The sequence below is a fragment of the Kogia breviceps genome, chromosome 12, assembly GCF_026419965.1.
Source record: "Kogia breviceps isolate mKogBre1 chromosome 12, mKogBre1 haplotype 1, whole genome shotgun sequence".
In the NCBI taxonomy this organism is placed as follows: Eukaryota; Metazoa; Chordata; class Mammalia; order Artiodactyla; family Physeteridae; genus Kogia; species Kogia breviceps.
Window position 1 is genome coordinate 100,993,188 of NC_081321.1, and position 16,168 is coordinate 101,009,355.

General features: G+C 57.5%; 1 long non-coding RNA gene across 1 annotated transcript; it reads right to left on the reverse strand.

The window, feature by feature from the left end:
* Nucleotides 1–1,581: 1,581 nt before the first annotated feature.
* LOC136792231 (uncharacterized) lies at nt 1,582–7,736 on the reverse strand. Its single transcript, XR_010835701.1, has 4 exons — nt 7,340–7,736; nt 5,052–5,216; nt 4,455–4,699; nt 1,582–4,306 (listed from the first exon to the last, which is right to left on the reverse strand). It is a non-coding gene; the product is annotated as an uncharacterized lncRNA (long non-coding RNA).
* Between the last annotated feature and the right edge of the window lie 8,432 nt (nt 7,737–16,168).

Sequence of the window (16,168 nt, forward strand, 5' to 3'; positions counted from 1 at the left end):
GCCAGCTTCGCTCTCCATTCAGGTGGCTAATTAACTCGGCTCTGCCTTCCTTTCCTGGCTCTGCAGCCTTGGTGAGGCACCCAGATTCATCGTTCACCATTGATCCTAGCTTGTCTCATTTAACTCTGAAAACATCCAAAAGACTCCCATTTTCATGCTACACTTAACAGTATTTCTGCCAAACTAATCCCCGTCTTTTTTACTTTAGATTTTATTGGGTGGGGAAAACTGTCTCTTCATTTACAGATACCCGGCTTTTTGGCTCAGACCTCTGTCGGCAACAACACAAATTTTGTCCTGACTTCGTCTGGCCATTTTCACTGGGGGCTTCCAAAAACAGAAGAACATGTGTCACAAAGGGGGAGAAGTCATTTATGAAATTCTCCAAACCATCTGTTCACAGGCAAAAATATTGGGCTCACATGAGAAAAGAAAGGAAATGTGTGATTTTTAAGAACATTATTTAAGTGTAAAAAATAAATTCTTGTCCTTAATTGTAGATGAAAACATAATTTTAGACGGTGGGGATTACACATGAAGAACTCTCTCTCTCAGAGGCATATTTTTAGCGATAGACGTACTGTTTAGACGTATCACGGGGTGGTTTCTATAACGCGTCAGGGGTTCCAGATCTGAGCAGGGGACACATATAGACTGAATGGGACGAAATGTTTGTCTTCAAGGTCGGCTCCAGACAGACAGACACCGGCTCTGCTGAATGAAGTGGCCGAAGGCAGTCGCCACATCAGCCCAGGCTGAACTTGGGGCTGGGCAGCCCCGGTATATTTTGTTGTCATGTTACTGCATTTTGATTGTGGTAAAATATACGTAACATAAAATTTACCACTTCAACCACTTTTCGGTGTACAGTTCAATGGCAGTAAGAACATTCACAAGGTCGTGCAACCATCTCCACCATCATCTCCAAAACCTTTGCATCTTCCCCAGCTGAGATTCTGCTCCCATTACACACTCACTCCCCCTCCCGCTCCCCCAGCCAATGGCCCCCACCGTCTACTTTCTGTCTCTGGGAATTTGACTCCTCTAGGGCCCTCATATGAGTGCAGTTATACAGTATTTGTCCTTTTGCCTGGCTTATGTCACTTAGCATAATGTCCTCAAGGTTCATCCGCGATGTAGCCTGCGTCAGAATTTCCTTCCTTTTGAAGGCTGAATACTATTCGCTGGTATGGATGGACCACATTTTGCTTATCCATCCATCCATCCATCCATCCATCCATCCATCCATCCATCTACCCATCCATGCATCCACCCATCCACCCATCCATCCATCCATCCATCCACCCATCCATCCATCCATCCATCCACCCATCCATCCATCCATCCATCCACCCATCCACCCATCCATCCATCCACCCATCCATCCATCCACCCATCCATGCATCCATCCATCCGTCCATCCATCCATCCATCCATCCACCCATCCATGCATCCATCCATCCGTCCATCCATCCATCCATCCATCCACCCATCCATCCATCCATCCATCCACCCATCCACCCATCCATCCATCCACCCATCCATCCATCCATCCATCCATCCATCCATCCATCAGTGGACCCTGGGTGTCCCCATCTTCGGGTGCTTGTGAATAAATGTCAGCTCACGTTCTTGCTTTCAGCGCTTTAGGGTGTCTCCCCAGAAGTGAGACTGCAGATCAAATACGGTAATTCTATTTTTAAGTTTTTGGGGAAACACCATACCATTTTCCAGAGTGGCTGCACCATTTCGTAATTCTGCCAGCAAAGCACTAGGGTTCCAGTTTCTCCAGGGTGCCTTACTTTAGGACGAAATTGAGAAAAAAAACCAGTAACAGAGCAGAATCCAGGATGGACACACCAGGAGGTGCCGAGCCTGAGGTCGCTCGGCAAAGCCACCAGAGTACCCAGAAACTGGGTCAGAGGGAAGAGAGCCCAGAGCCGGCCTGCAGGTCAGCCAGGGGCAATGTCCACGGTGGGCATAGCACAGGACGTCAGGTTGAATCCGGCACGCCCCTAAACCCACATCCTGTGACCCAGCTCCGAGCCCTTGCTCTACAAGAGAGGACACCCCCTGCCCTGCTTGTCCACTCACTCCACAGGCCCCCTTGGTGGGTCCCCATCCCCCTCCCTGCTGGCACTTCCTTGCTCCACCCCTCAGCTCCCTTTGCTGGGTCCACCCTCCTGCCCTGGAGTCTGGCTAGAGGAGGGGAGCTGCCTCAGCACTGTGATCACCGGTCATCTCAACTCGACCAGCGGGGACACCGTGCCTGCGAGCCCCACTGGCTGTCCAGCTGTCCGTGCCCTGCCCTGTGCCGCCACCAGCATGAGGCTTGGCGTGGGCAGCATCCACGTGTACATCCAGTCTGCTTACAGGAGCGACGTGATGTCCGCCGGGCTGATGGGAATAGGCTCTCTTTTCCGGTACATCCATCCCCGGTGTCGGCGGCCAGCGGTGCCCGGCGTTGCGCAGGTTGCACTTCATTGACTAATTGGCAGGAAGAGACGGGCCGGAGTCTGGTCCAGCCTCGGTGAATACCACCTTCTGCTTCCTCCGCCAAGCTCCGAGGAGCCCGCTGTTCTGGCAGATCCCACGTCGTCTGGGCTCCTGGTCCACTGGACCGAGCACAAGTTTTCCCGATGACGCATCCTGGGCACGTGGTGGGCACACCGCCCTTGGAAGTGGAGGGGGAGCAGGTGGCCGGGGCGTTGGAGGCAGGCTGCGCGGGGGACCAGGGACACGGTCCTGGGGGGGCCTTGGCAGGCCCGTGCCCCTCCCCCATCTCGGAGGTCGGGGGAGGCCGGCGATCAGCCACTTGGTGGGTGAACGGGCCAGACTTTGTCCTGCTGAATCGGGTTTCTGGGAGGCTAGGGGCCCAGGGTTGCAGGCTGGCCTGCCTTCTGCCTGGAGCCTGGATCCAACTTTAATCATCGATGTTCCAAAGCGGGCTTCCGCGACCCGTCGTTTAGGCGGGACGAGGAGGACTCTGCCCCGCTGGCCACAGTGAGACAAAGCCCTCCCTCTCCTGAGAGCGGATCTGGACGGCCGGGCAGCCACCCTTCGCCCTCGACCTTGCAGCAGCCGCAGGGGTGACACGGGTGGCCCGGCTCAAGGCCGCTCAGAAAGGCTTGGAAGGCACGGTGGGCCTCTCCACTCCACACCAGGCCTCGTCCGGTGATGGGCGGGGGCTGGAATGGGGGTCTTGGTGTGGGAGGAGCTGTGAGCCGCTGGGGTCAGCACAGGGAACCGGCGGCTCTAGTGGGGGCAGCGGCAGGGGCGGCGCGGGGCTACGGTGGGCACAGCCGTGACCCAGTCTCTGCTGGCGGGGGGAAGGGGGCACACGGCACGAAGCAGCGTGTGTCCGTGGACGGTAAGCAGGAGCACAGCCCCCTCCCAGCCCAGCCGCTGTGAGGACCCGGCACCGAGCCAGCGCCGCACACGTCGAGGGGGTGTGCTGCCGTCCGGGAGAAACCTCCGCGCCGCCTCTGGCACTGTTCCAGGGCGTCTTGGTGGATGGAAGTCAAAACAGGGCTGGTGTTAGGGCAAAGGGACAGAATCGGGGCCCCTGAGAGAGAGGGGGCCTGGGCCAGGTGAGGGGGGATGGCTAGATTTATATCAACAGGACTGGGGCCACCGTGCCCAGATGTTTGGTCCAACATTTCTGGACGTTACTGGGAGGATGCTTTTGCAGAAGAGATTCACATTGAAACAGGATTTTCATGAAGCAGAAGCAGAGGCCCTCCCGGATGTGGGTGGGCCTCATCCAATCAGTTGAAGGCCTGAGTAGAGCAAAGACTGATGTCCCCAAGCAGAAAGGAATCTAGCGGGCAGCCTGGCTGAGGACTCCCCCTGCGGCATCAACCCTTCCCCGGTGGCAGGTGCAGGACCGTCATCAAGCGGACCCCGTCCGCTCCCGGTGCCAGGACAGAGGCAGGCGGGCAGAGGCTGGGCCAGCTCTGGGGGCGGGAGCGGGACGCGCGCAGCCACCCACTGGTGCCGGAGGAGTTGCTGTGCCCGTCGAGCTACTTAACGCCTCATGTTTTCATTTCTTCCTCCATCAAGTGAGGCTACTTTGCAGCGAGATTGTCCCGAGGCTTGAAAGCGATAGGGAGACGTGCTCGGGAAAAGTGAGCCGCCCCTCTGAATGTCAGGAAATATTATTTCTGAATCAGCTTCAAGAGATCACTACAAGAGGCGGTATTGGAACGTTGATTTTTTTTCTCTCTTTGGTTTAACCAAATGCCTCCTGCCTTGATCTTGCTGAGCTGTTGTCACTTGCATGTAGGGCTGCCGCTGGTGTCCGTGCCTGGAGCGCCACCAGGTCCAGGAGAGGAAGCAAATGAGGGACAACAGACGAATGGCTGAGGGGAGAAGACGCTGGACACCTTGGCCCCCCCGCGCCCTGCCCCCCGCCCGCCCACCACCCGCCAGGCTCCTCCACCTCCAGCACTTACTGGTCTGGTCCCCAGGCTTCTGGAAACAGCAGCCTGCCCGTGGTCCTTCCGGCCTCTCCAAGAGACAGGGGAGCTCTGCGTTGTCCTAAAACGTTCCAGGCTGGAAGGGGCCTGAATGTCACCTAAGCCAGTCACCGTCCGGGCGGGTGTCCAGCTCGGAGCCTCCAGCCTCTGCGCCCACCTCCACTGTCCGGGAGCCGAGGCCTCGCTCCTGGTTCCGGGACCCAGCTGGAGCCGGCCAGCGTCTGTTGATGTGAGCTCAGTTGAGCCGCACACCCCAGCTGTCCCCCCAGCCCTCCTCTGGGCCCCAGGACAAGCCCCGGCGCCCTCTGCAGACCACACCCAGCCCTTGGCATCGCCGGGTGCCCGCCACCCGGGCCTGTCCCGCGAGAAAGCCCTCCCGCCGTGGCCACTTGGTTTGCAGCGTTCCCGGGGCCTCGCTTCAGGGATGAGAGGGGATGCCTCCAGGCCAACGTCCAGGCTCTGAGTAACCAGGCCTGGATTCAGGTCTGTGCCCTCCACGCACGGGGCCTTACGGGGCTCTCCTCAGCTGGGTATTCTGGTCTGGAAGGTGGCAGGGGAGCCGACAGTACTGACCTCGTAAGGTTATTCTGTGGGCGCTGCCCCCACAGAGTGAGAGCCCACGACACGGTCAGTGTGTTAGTACCGGCGGCTGTAACAGGAGCGCAGGCGAGCTGGGGTCCAGGATGGCGTGGGGGCAGCTGGTGAGAGGAGGCCCATCATTACGGTGGGAAGAAGCTCCTGGGGGCGGAGTTGGATGCAAACACTGCGGATGAGGTGTGGCTGAGTCACACAGACGCGCGCGCGCGCACAGACACAGACACAGACACACACACACACACACACACACACACACACACCTGCTGACGCAGAGGAGAGACAGCCAGCGCCTCCTTGCTCTTCTGGACACCGGGACTCCTTTGGACCACAGCCTCCCACCTGCAGTGAGAGCCCCGCGTGCCACCCCCCCCGGGGCCGGCTCTCACTGCCCAGAGTGTGGCCTGCCCAGTCCTGCCCAGTCCTCCAGCCACAGTCTCGGGCTCCGTCCCAGCTTCTGGCTGCATCTACCCTTCCCGCTGGAGGCCCGGGTCTGCTGTCCACCCCTCCCCTCGGGGCTCTGGCCCGGACCCCAGCGTTAGACGGGGCCCTGAGGTGCAGGTGGGTGTCCCCCCGCATCACCCCACCTGGGAGGGTCCTCTGGCCCCTGCAGCCGCCCTGAGCCATCAGGCCAGTGGCTGCCCTCTGTGGGCTGCACACAGGGCCCCGCAGGAAGCCAGGTCCCCAGCCCCAGGCCGGCCCCCAGGGAGGAGAGCTGCAGGGCACCAGGAGGCACCAGTGCCCTTCCACCTCTGCCATCCTTGGGGGCCCCTTTCCCACCTGGCCCCATTGGATCGAATTTTGGGGGGCCCTCTGAGGTCATGTCCTGGGTGTTCCCCACTTGGCTGCCGTCACCCCGTCAGCTGGGCGCACGGGCCCCTTTACCGCTCCCCCAGGCCTGGGTCAGCCGGCGGTCTGTGCAGTAGCTGCGGACGAGCTGGGACCTCTCCTGCTTCCCCTGAGGCTGCGGTGGCTGCGGCAGCCCCAACGGCCCCTGGAGCAGAGCCAGCCCGCCCAGCCGTCGGGGAGCACAGCCAGTGCCTGAGCCCGAGAAGCTGGCCCCATAGCCAGCTCCCCCCGCTAGTGACTGGGGCCCAGGGGGAGCCCTGCTGGGGACCCAGGACAGCAGGTAAGTGTGCCCCGCTGGCATCCCTGGGGCCGCCCTCCCTGGGGCGCTTTCTGGAACCTGGCGGAGTCTTGGGGGCTGACAGCGGTGGGTTGCAGGGCCCCTGGTGCCCTCTCTCCCACACCTGTGGATGGAGGAGCGTGCCCTTTGCGTGAGAGTCTGCGTGGACTCTGCCCGGAGGCTGGCCCTGTTCCCTGGGGGCATCCCTGGCTGTGCCCGCGGCCCAGGGTCTGGGGAAGGCAGGGAGGGCGCGGAAGCCGGCCGCGGGTGTCCCAAGGCACAGAAAGCAGAGGGCTGAGTTCTGGCCTCGGGCATCTTGACACTGTGTTTACTGGACACTGGAGGCGCCACGATGAGCTGCCTCCCCGGCCCAGCTCGCTCCTCTCCAAGCGACAAGGCCAGTATCGATTCGTCTCTAATGTGCTTGTAATGGGGCTTGAAATGAACACAGGCTTATTTATCTTCCTTTTTGGTTCCGGGCACCATCCATGGTGCTGGCAGCCCGGGGACGAGGGTGGCGGGGAAACCAAGACCCTCCCCCTGCAGCGACCAGCGCGGCCGGAGACCCTGCCCAGCTCAACCCGCCCCGGGGCCCAGGACCAGACCCCAGACCCCTGACCCACCAGGGCCGCCTGGCCCCCTCAGCCCTGCTGCCCGGGGGAGGGACGGGGAGTGAATGTTCCCCGGGGATAGAGCTTCCGTCAGAGGCAGTGACAGCGTCCTGGAGACGGATGGCGCTGCTGGTCACACACCAATGCAAATGTGCTTAAAGCTGCTGAGCTGCACTTGAAAATGGTTAAGATGGAAAATTTTATGTTCTGTGTATTTTACTACAATAAAAAGGTCTTTTTAAGAAACACTGTTGACATCCTGGCACTCTTGCCGCCTGCAGCCCATGAGCCCTCCCCAGCCCCCAGGCAAACCCAGGCCTCGGCACCCGCCGGTCCAGCAGGGGGACGCTCCCCTTCCTCACGGGGCGCTTCCCACCGTCTGCCTTCTCAAGGCCACCTCCAATGTCTTCTCCTGCATCCAGCCTCCTGACTCCCAGGCAGGACGAGGGAAACCAACCAGACCATGAGTGACCGAGGGGCCCACGAGAGTAGCCCCAGGGTCTCCAGAGGCTCTCGTACCTTGTCCCTACCTGAGTCTATAGCAGGGAGGCGGAATGCTTAGCAGTGCCTGGGACCATCCGTTGCCCCCAGAACGTGGAGTTCCTGCTCCTGAAACCTGGAGTCCCGGCAGCCCTGGGGAGGGTGTCCAACGGGGGTGGTCCGGTCAGCATCTCAGCATCTGGCGAGGCTGTGAAGCAGCTGTGGGTGGTGGGAGTGCAGAGGATGAATGAGGCCATCAGAGGATTGCTGAGCCCCAAGCAGAGCCCGCGTCTCCCATGCGCCCAGAGCCCGCGAATGTGCTGTGTCACCCAGAACAGGTTCTAAAGCCCCAAGCTGAGTCGTCGGCAATCCTTCCCTTGCTCTTCCCCCTGGGGGCTCAGCCTACAGACACAGCGATGCCCACACTCTCCATATCAAACAGACGTCATCTCTCACGATGGCTTCTCACAGTTGGGCCACTTTGGGCCATGCAGGGTGAGCAACAGACCACGGGTCCTGGAAAGAACGGGAAGCTGCGATTTGCTGGACCCCATGCAACTGGCTATACATAAATGCAGAAAGCGATTCTCATAAATTCTTTATGCTATTTACTTAGAGCCTGTGTTTATTAAGCTGGTTGGCTTCCAAAAACTTCTTGTAGATTTCTTTCTCAAAAAAGTAAGTTTTATTTCTCCAGCCCACCATGAATTAAAAATGGGTCTTTGATATACTCAGCAGATTCTGCCCCATCCTTTTAGACTTACGTAAGGAGTAGAAATAGACAGTATTCATCAGCAGTTCAGATACACACAGTTCTTTGCAGTCGTCAAAGCTTGACAAATTCTTAGATGGGCTTCTCCGTATCCCGTCTTTTTTCCTCCTTTGCTAAGATATCGTGGATTCTCTCTGGGATTCTTGCAAACTGGGGTTAGAGGCCTTGAGAGAACCCCTCTTCCATGAAAACAGCTTTCAAGCGCCCACGCCCATTCACACTTGAATTCCCTTTGGATCGCTGCACACCTTTGAAGATCAGCTGATGAAAACACCGCCTTCACTGAGGCCAGGATGGTGGTGGATTGCCCAGGTCACAGGGCAGCAGAGACAGCTCCTGAGCCTCTGTCACTCCCCCTGGGATTGCCAGGTGCACGGGGACCCGCCAGTGTGATGCCAAGTGGATGAGGCCTGGCTCTGACGCTGGAGGAGCAGAGAACAGAGGCAAACCCCACGGAGACGCTGGGCAAGTCGCCGAGTCCCTCTGCAGAGGCTTGGTGTGCTGTCCACGGCGACCTCCAGCCCCAGCCCCCAGCAGCTCCCAGGGCGCCTGGGGAGACCAGGGTGGTGGACGGGCTCTGCTAGAAGAGTCAGCTGGGGAAGGCAGGGGCTGCCTGGGACAGACACGGGGCTGCCCTCCCACCCTGCAGTCGGGGTGGGAGACGCGTGCAGGGCAGGCGGTGATGGGGGCAGAATCTCATCTCCAGGGTGACCTCATGATCGAGGTCACATATATAATTTGTCAGGCCGGTGAAAAATGCAAAATTTGTTGTCTCTCGTTCAAAAGGCAGGAAACCAGTGCTGAAAGTGATCCTAAAATGTAAAGCTTTATTCTTTAAAATATCGCATTACCTCTAGGGTGTACTAGGGATACAAGTGACACACAAGTAGCAAGAGAAACTTACAAAATTGCAAAATAATAATACTCAGGACTCAATTTTATGTAAGATAATAAATAATGATACTTTATTAATACAATGTCTTGATGGATCATAAAATTATTTTTCTGACTGCAAATATATTTATTAGGTCACCAAAACCAATACTTCCAGCAACTTTTCACCAATGTAACTGAAAATGATGTCAATTGTTCTTGGCAAATGGAAGATTACAAATAACTTTTGATAATTTTTACTTTTGCGAAGGATTTTTGTGTTAGTGCAGTAGACACTGAAGCTGTTACAAGTATTTGTGGGCTATGACAACACAGAAATTTCTGATGAATTAGTTTGAAACATAAATTTTAGTACATCTAGAGTTGGCAATTCTTGCAGAGCAATTTTTCTAAAAAGATTTAACTCTTTATATGAATCAATTTTGCGTAATTCTGAAATTAATTTCAAATATAAATTTATACAAGGCAATTTAGTGTTTCTTTTGCTATTTCCAGTCATTTGTGGCCTATTATATAAGCAACTGAAAGGGGGTTCATGATATGTATGTAATTCAAATGCCTGTTTCTGCATTCTAATGCCCAATCGTCAAGTAGAAGGAAAGCTTTAATTTTAAAAATTGTCTGTCTTATTAGTAATCGGCTCATCTGAACCTTCCTATGCAAATAGGATTCTTTTCTATGAAATCAATGATTTTTTTCTTTTTTGGCCGCCAGTCACCTGACGCTCAGGGTAAATAATCCCCACTTTTCATCTGGGGAACACCTCCTCTCTACACGAAAAGATGGAAACCCTTTGAGAGGCTCTCAGAAGAATCAATATACTATTTGTTCTCAGAGACGAGCAAAATTATCATTCTCTTCCTTGAAAAACAGGAATTTCTTTTCAAACCTCACTCCACGAATAAACTTCACTTTCACCTTATTCCACATCCGTGTTCTTATTATTACCCTCGTGGAGAGCACTCGTGAGCGGTGGTGGACACTTGGTCATTGAGACCAATATCAGGGGGAAAACACCATCAGATTCTAGGAACCAAATGGAGATTCTTTTCCCTGCTCTGTTGCTCACAGAGCTTTTGACCTTGAGCACGTGGCCTCACCTGAGTGGGCCAGCCTCTCCTCACCTAGGAGAGAGCTGTTTCCCAGAATCGCAAGGATTAACTGTGGCGATGTTCTGGAAACATCTATGACAGCCATTATTAGTCATTGAGTTTGTACCAGGTGTCAGGCATTAGCGAGATTTTTGTGTTGACTCTTCGTAATAAGGCTGCAGGGTGGATACTAGTGTCTGCTTTATACAGATAAGATCGCTGACACTTAATGGATCAACTTGCCCAAAAGCATGTGGCCAGTTTGGAACCCACCCACTGGAGGCTGTGTCTGACCTCAGGGTCTGGGCTTTCTCCCACTGCACCGATTTTTAATGCAGAGAACAGGATAGCGGGCACATAATGGATCCCCCAAAAGGGCTAGGTCACTGCATTCATTTGCTAGGGCAACCATACAAAATACCATAGTGTATGGCTTAACCACAGAAACTTAGTCTCTCATGGTTCTGGAGGCTGGAAGTCTAAGATCAAGGGGTCGGCAGGGCTGGTTTCTCCTGAGGCCTCTCTCCTCGGCCGCCTTCTCACTGTGTCCTCACATGGCCTTTTCTCTGTGTTCACATTCTGGTGTCTCTCCCTTTTCTTCTAAGGACTTGACTCATCTTGGATTAATGACCCACCCCACTGGCCTCGTTTTAACTTGATCACCTTTTTAAAGACCTGATCTCCAAATATGATTATATTCTGAGGTACTGAGGTTTGGGATTTCAACACATGAATTTGGGGGGACACATTTCATAACATTCACTCTATGTAATAGGTTGAATGGTGGTCTCCCAAAAGATATGTCTACCTACTAATCTCCGGAAACTGTGAATGCAACTTTGCTTGAGAGAAGGATCTTCGCAGATGTGATTAGGTTAACAAATCTCAAGATGAGATCATCACGGATCAGGGACCTTAAAGCAAACGATGAGTGTGTGGATGATGAGATGTACAGGATAGACACACGCAGAGGAGGACGTCAGGGAACAGGGTGACGCTCCACGGGCCCAGGAAAGCCAGGAGCCACCACGATCGACAAGGAAGCATTCTTGCCTTGAGCCCCCAGCGGGCACGCAGCCCGGCCAACACCTTGATGTCGGACTTCTGGCCTCCAGAACCGTGAGACAGTAGACGTACGTTTTTTTAGGCACCTGGTTTGTGGTCTTTTGTTCCAGCAGCCCCAGGACAACACACCACCTCCCCTGACTCACAGTATCGGCTCTGGAAGGAAGCAAAGCCCCCCCCGGAGGGGGCTGATGTTGAAGGGATGCCCATTTGAAGGAAGGCACGGCCTCTACCGAGGGCCTGATGTCATCTTGATGTGACCTTTCCTTAGACAGCCTGGCCCAGGGCTCCCTCCCCAATGCTCCACGGGGAGAGGGAACTGCTGGCCCCTCTCCTGCACGTAGCGCCGAGCTCTTTAGTTCCCTTTTGGGAATCTTGTCTATTTCTTCCTCGCTGCAACTCATCTCTTTTCTTCCTAGAGATAAAATAGTTGGGCTTCCTATTCAGGATTTCGTATTTAGCTGCCATTATGTAACTTTGCAGAAACCTTTTGTCGGGCCACTGCGGGGTGACCGGGGTCAGGCTCAGTGGGACGGAGCGCTGCCTTTGAACAGAGAGATTTGATGTGCGATCGCCACTCCTCTGCCAGGGTTTGGAAACTGATCTCTCCTTGGGGAGAAGTCCCGGTGGACGGCATTGCATTTCTTTGTCAGAATGAGTGACCTGTCCTGGGGGTGGGACTGTTCCCCAAAGGGACTCTGCTTCCAGCTCCTCTGGGGTCAGAGGTGCTCAGCTGGGGGTGCCCGAGGCCCCCCTGCCCGTGTGTCCACGCGTCTGTGCGTATAAATCTCTGTGAAGCAAAGCCAGGAAGTGCTGTAAAACAGCCTCTATTTTGGAACCTGAGCCGTGAATCCTTTTGCAGAGGAGATAATGGTCACTAATACCACTGTTTGAAAGGCCAGGTTTCCCATTTGGACTTTGATTTAAATAGAGGAGACTTAACTCCGAATAAAGGGCGGCACCGGCGGTGTGTGGTGAGGAACCCACCACTGTCCGTCTGCACTCGCGGTATCGAAGCCGGGGGTGGGGGGGATCCGGAGTCCCAGCCCACGTTCTTTTTCTTCTCACCCTTAAATGAGCGAAGGTCTCCATTTTCCGCGCTCACCTCAGTCAAGGCCGAGTGTCTCCACTGGGCCAAAATCAACCCTGGTAACAGTCGTCTACACGACCGTCGAGCCTCCCTGTGCTGCCCAGCCTCTGGCCCCGTGTCTGGAAGGCCTGTCAGCCCCGCGAGCAGCCCTCCCCACGCCAAACCCGGCCCCCCTCAAGCAACCTCTGGCTCCACATGTGGCTGCTCAGACCCGTCCCCTGCCTGCCTCCGCCACGTCTTCCTTCCCCCCGCAGAACCCCCCCACACAACCCTGGACACATCCCAGGACTTGGCAGTGCTGGAGACCCCAGACCCCAAAAGCAGACCCTCCCCACACACAGCCTCCTGTCTCTCCAGCCCACAACCTCGGGACCCCCGACCCGGCCGCAGCACCCTTACCTGCTTCACCAAGACACACCTGGACCGATGGTTCTCCTACCTGCTGGGGTCACCCTCTCCTTTCCTGGCGTAGAATCCACGGCACTTCCTCGTGGTCCTTGGGATCTAGCCACCACCATGCAGGACCCTCAACAGCTGTGCCCCCTTCCCTTCCCTCTGGCACACGTGGCCAGTGCCCAGCTCCAAGGGAGTCTGCCCAGCTCACTGCTGCAAGGCTTTCCCCCGGGCACACAGACCCTTTCTGGAATATTCTCCCACCCCCTCCTCCCTTGGCTAGCCCCTCATGTTCATGTCGTGGCTTAAGTAATGCGCTCTCAAAAAAGCCTTCTGTGGATGGGTTTTTGAGCACACACCATGGATGTGTGCTCAAATACAAGCATGCACACACGCACACATGCAACCCCCCAGGGGTTCTGCAGTGAAATTAAAGGTATTTCAATAGTAAAATGAAAAAATAGAGACATAGAAACTCCATCGCAGAATGCCAAAAGCATAGAGAGACAGGACCTGCAAATATAAGCTTTCTCACAATTATGATTACCCTAAGGGAGGAATTAAATTCTAAAGACCAAACCTTACGAGTGAAAGTTCAAAAACACTAAAGCCCAAAGGGATCAGAGTCCCTTTGCCTACGTTAATAAACATTCGGCGAATCAACCACGTCCAAGTCTTTTCCTGCTGATTCTCATCTGGGCTGCTCCTCCGTGCCAGGGTGGGGCTGGGGCTCTGCAGCCACCAGCTGGAGCCGGGGCGGACGCCTGTCGCTCAGAAGTGCAAGGAGCTCTGTGAAGTGTCTCCTTAGCCTAATGTTTTAAGATTCCCGATTGTTAGTGGGACAGACACGGTAACGCAGGAACTGGGTGAATTCCAGAAGCACCCGGAGGAGAAGCTGGGGCTGCCCTGGCTTACACGCCCCCTCCCACACTGCAAGGTGCACACTCGTGTCCCCTCCTCTCCGGAACCCTCTGCCTTCAGATGACTTTTCACTCCATCAAGTTCTCCCCACTCCTGCTGACATTCCCTGTTTCCCCTTTTAGCCTCCTTCCCGCCTTCAGCGGTCCTGCTGGCGCCCCGGGCCTCCCGGGGGATGACAGGTGCCGTGTGACGTGCGTGACGGAGGAGGTGTCTCACAGGCACGCGCGCGATGACCCAGCTTTGCCTCTGGCCGTCCTGCCCGAGAGCCTCCTCACCTCCATCACCTCCTGCGACATCGAGGCTCTAAAGCATCCAAGGCTCTTCCGCTTCTCAGCCGTTGAGCGCGGCGGTACCCAACCCTTTAGGCACCAGGGACCGGTTTCCTGGAAGACAGTTTTTCCACGGATGGCGGACGGCAAGCGGTGGAGGGGCGGGGGGGGAGCGGGGGATGGCTCAGGCGGCAACGCGAGCCGTGGGGAGCGGAGGGGAGGGGAAGATGAAGCTTTGCTCGCTTGCCCACCCCTCGCCTCCCGCTGTGCGGCCCGGTTCCTAGCAGGCTGCTGACCGGTACCGCGAGTTCGGTCGGGACCCGAGTCTGGGGTCCCGACAAGACACGCGGGTGGATACACGCCCGGCAACTGGAGGTGTCTGGACGTGGATCTGCGCCCACTCTCAGGTCCCGGGACCACCTGGGTCCCCTCTCACGGGAGACTGGCCGATGCGGGCACTGAGGGAGGCCTCGCCCGTGCCCCTGTGACCCCGGCGCTCTCCTCCTGTCCCCCTCCGTCGCCGGTCCCCACCCCAGGCGCAGTTCACCCCCAGCCTCCTGAGGGGGCAGCCTCTGGCCAAGAGCACGTTCTCAGGCTCTGGAGGGAGAGGTGAGCCCAGGGCAGGGAGGGTGAGGGAGAGACACAGGCAGGGCAGAGTTAGAGGAAGACAGACGGGACCCAAGGACTCAGTGGGAGGGAGGCCAGCTTCCCGCCGAGCCCAGCTGGGCACCGGCCGTGCGGGGTCTCGGGACGGCCCGCGGGAACCACCTGGTGGCCGACGTCTTTGAGGGCACAGAGGAGCCCACCCATCGCTTCCTTGGCCGGGGTCTGTCTTAGGCTGCCTCTGCCTCGGGGAGCTGCTGAGGAGGCCACACCCCATACCCCCTGTGACCTGAACCCCAGCCCTCCAGGGGGCGGGGGGGGCCCTTGTGTCCAACATTGCACCCAAAGTCCTGGGGGCCAGGCTCGACCTTCCCGGAGGCGGCTGTGCCGGGGTCTGGCCATTCTGGGAGAGGCTGGGACAGTCAGAGACCGAGGGGTCTAGGAAGGGTGACAGCGGCAGCGTCCAGGGCCCCGTGGAGGGGGGGGTGACACATCTGAGAGGCACGGACGTGGGTCCCATCCTCACGCGTGCTCCTTCCAAGCTCTGGTCTCTTCCCTGTGGTGCCCTCGAGAACCTTCCCAGGTCTTTTCACATCCGGGAAGCCCGCTCTCCATGCAGGGCAGCTGGAAGCCCTGGCCCATCTCATGCTCCCATCTCTGCTAGGTGCCCTGGGGACCCAGCCACCCGCCCGGGGGACCCAAGCCACACAATCAGCCTGTCTGTCTCTTCCTGACACGTGGCCCCGAGGGCTGAGGCTGCATGCAGCCGGGGCTCAGTCAGCCCCCGGGGGTGGAAGGAAGCGACCCGTGAGTGCCTGGGACCCTGACCCCCCACTCAGGATCGCAGCCCCTGTGTTTCTCGCAGGGATGCACAAGATGAAAGAGTCGCCCGGAGGGGTGACTTCCCTGGCCGCAGGGCCACACCCTGTGGAGAGGCCAGGGTTGGGGGAGCAGCGTGGCTTCCAGCGAAAAGGCTCCACTCACGGGCACAACAGAGACCCCCACGGCCCAGAGGAGGCAGCTGCGGGGGAGGCGCCCGTCCTGGTGCAGAGCCGCGTCCGTCCGGGCAGCACCTAACGGCCCTTGCTGTGCTGAGCCGGGTGGCCTCCGGGGCCCGACCACTCGGCCCTGTGCTCGGCCCTGCGGCCCAGGCTGCCTCTCCCTCCAGGCACCTGACAGCAGGCCCACTTCCTCCCCAAGCAGTCACCCTCTCCGAGTAACGACGTCCCCAAAATGTCGTGGTTGCCCTTGGTAACCGGTCACAGCTCTGTCCCATTCATCTATTTAAACCAACCCAAGGTTGCTGGATTTCATTCTGGGGCCCCCACTGCCCTCGCTGGGGGTGGGGGTGGGGTGGGGCCCCCCTCAGCACCCTCACTGCTCCTGGGGGCACAGGGCCTCGGGACACACGCCCGCCCCCGGCGTCCTCTCCATCCTTGGCCTCCGTGAGCTGAACCTGAAGAGAACAGAACAAAGTGCGGCCCTTCCGCTGGAATCAGAGCCCAGGGCTGCCCACCTGGGCAGAGGAAGGCTGGACGGTGGGACCTCCCAGCTGGGCTGGAGCCCCCCACGCCCCCGGGGGGTGTTGACCTTGGGCGAGTCCTGCCCCGTCCTGTCTGGACGTCAGGTACCTATGGGCCCTCAGGAAGGATGCCAGCGGCCCCGGCTCGGCCCCGGCCTCCCACCCGCATTAACCCTTTGCCTGCGCACCGTTCCGGGGGAGGGACCGTGCGAGTCTAGAGGACGGGCCCTCCCTTGCCGAGGCCACGCGCTGACAGCAG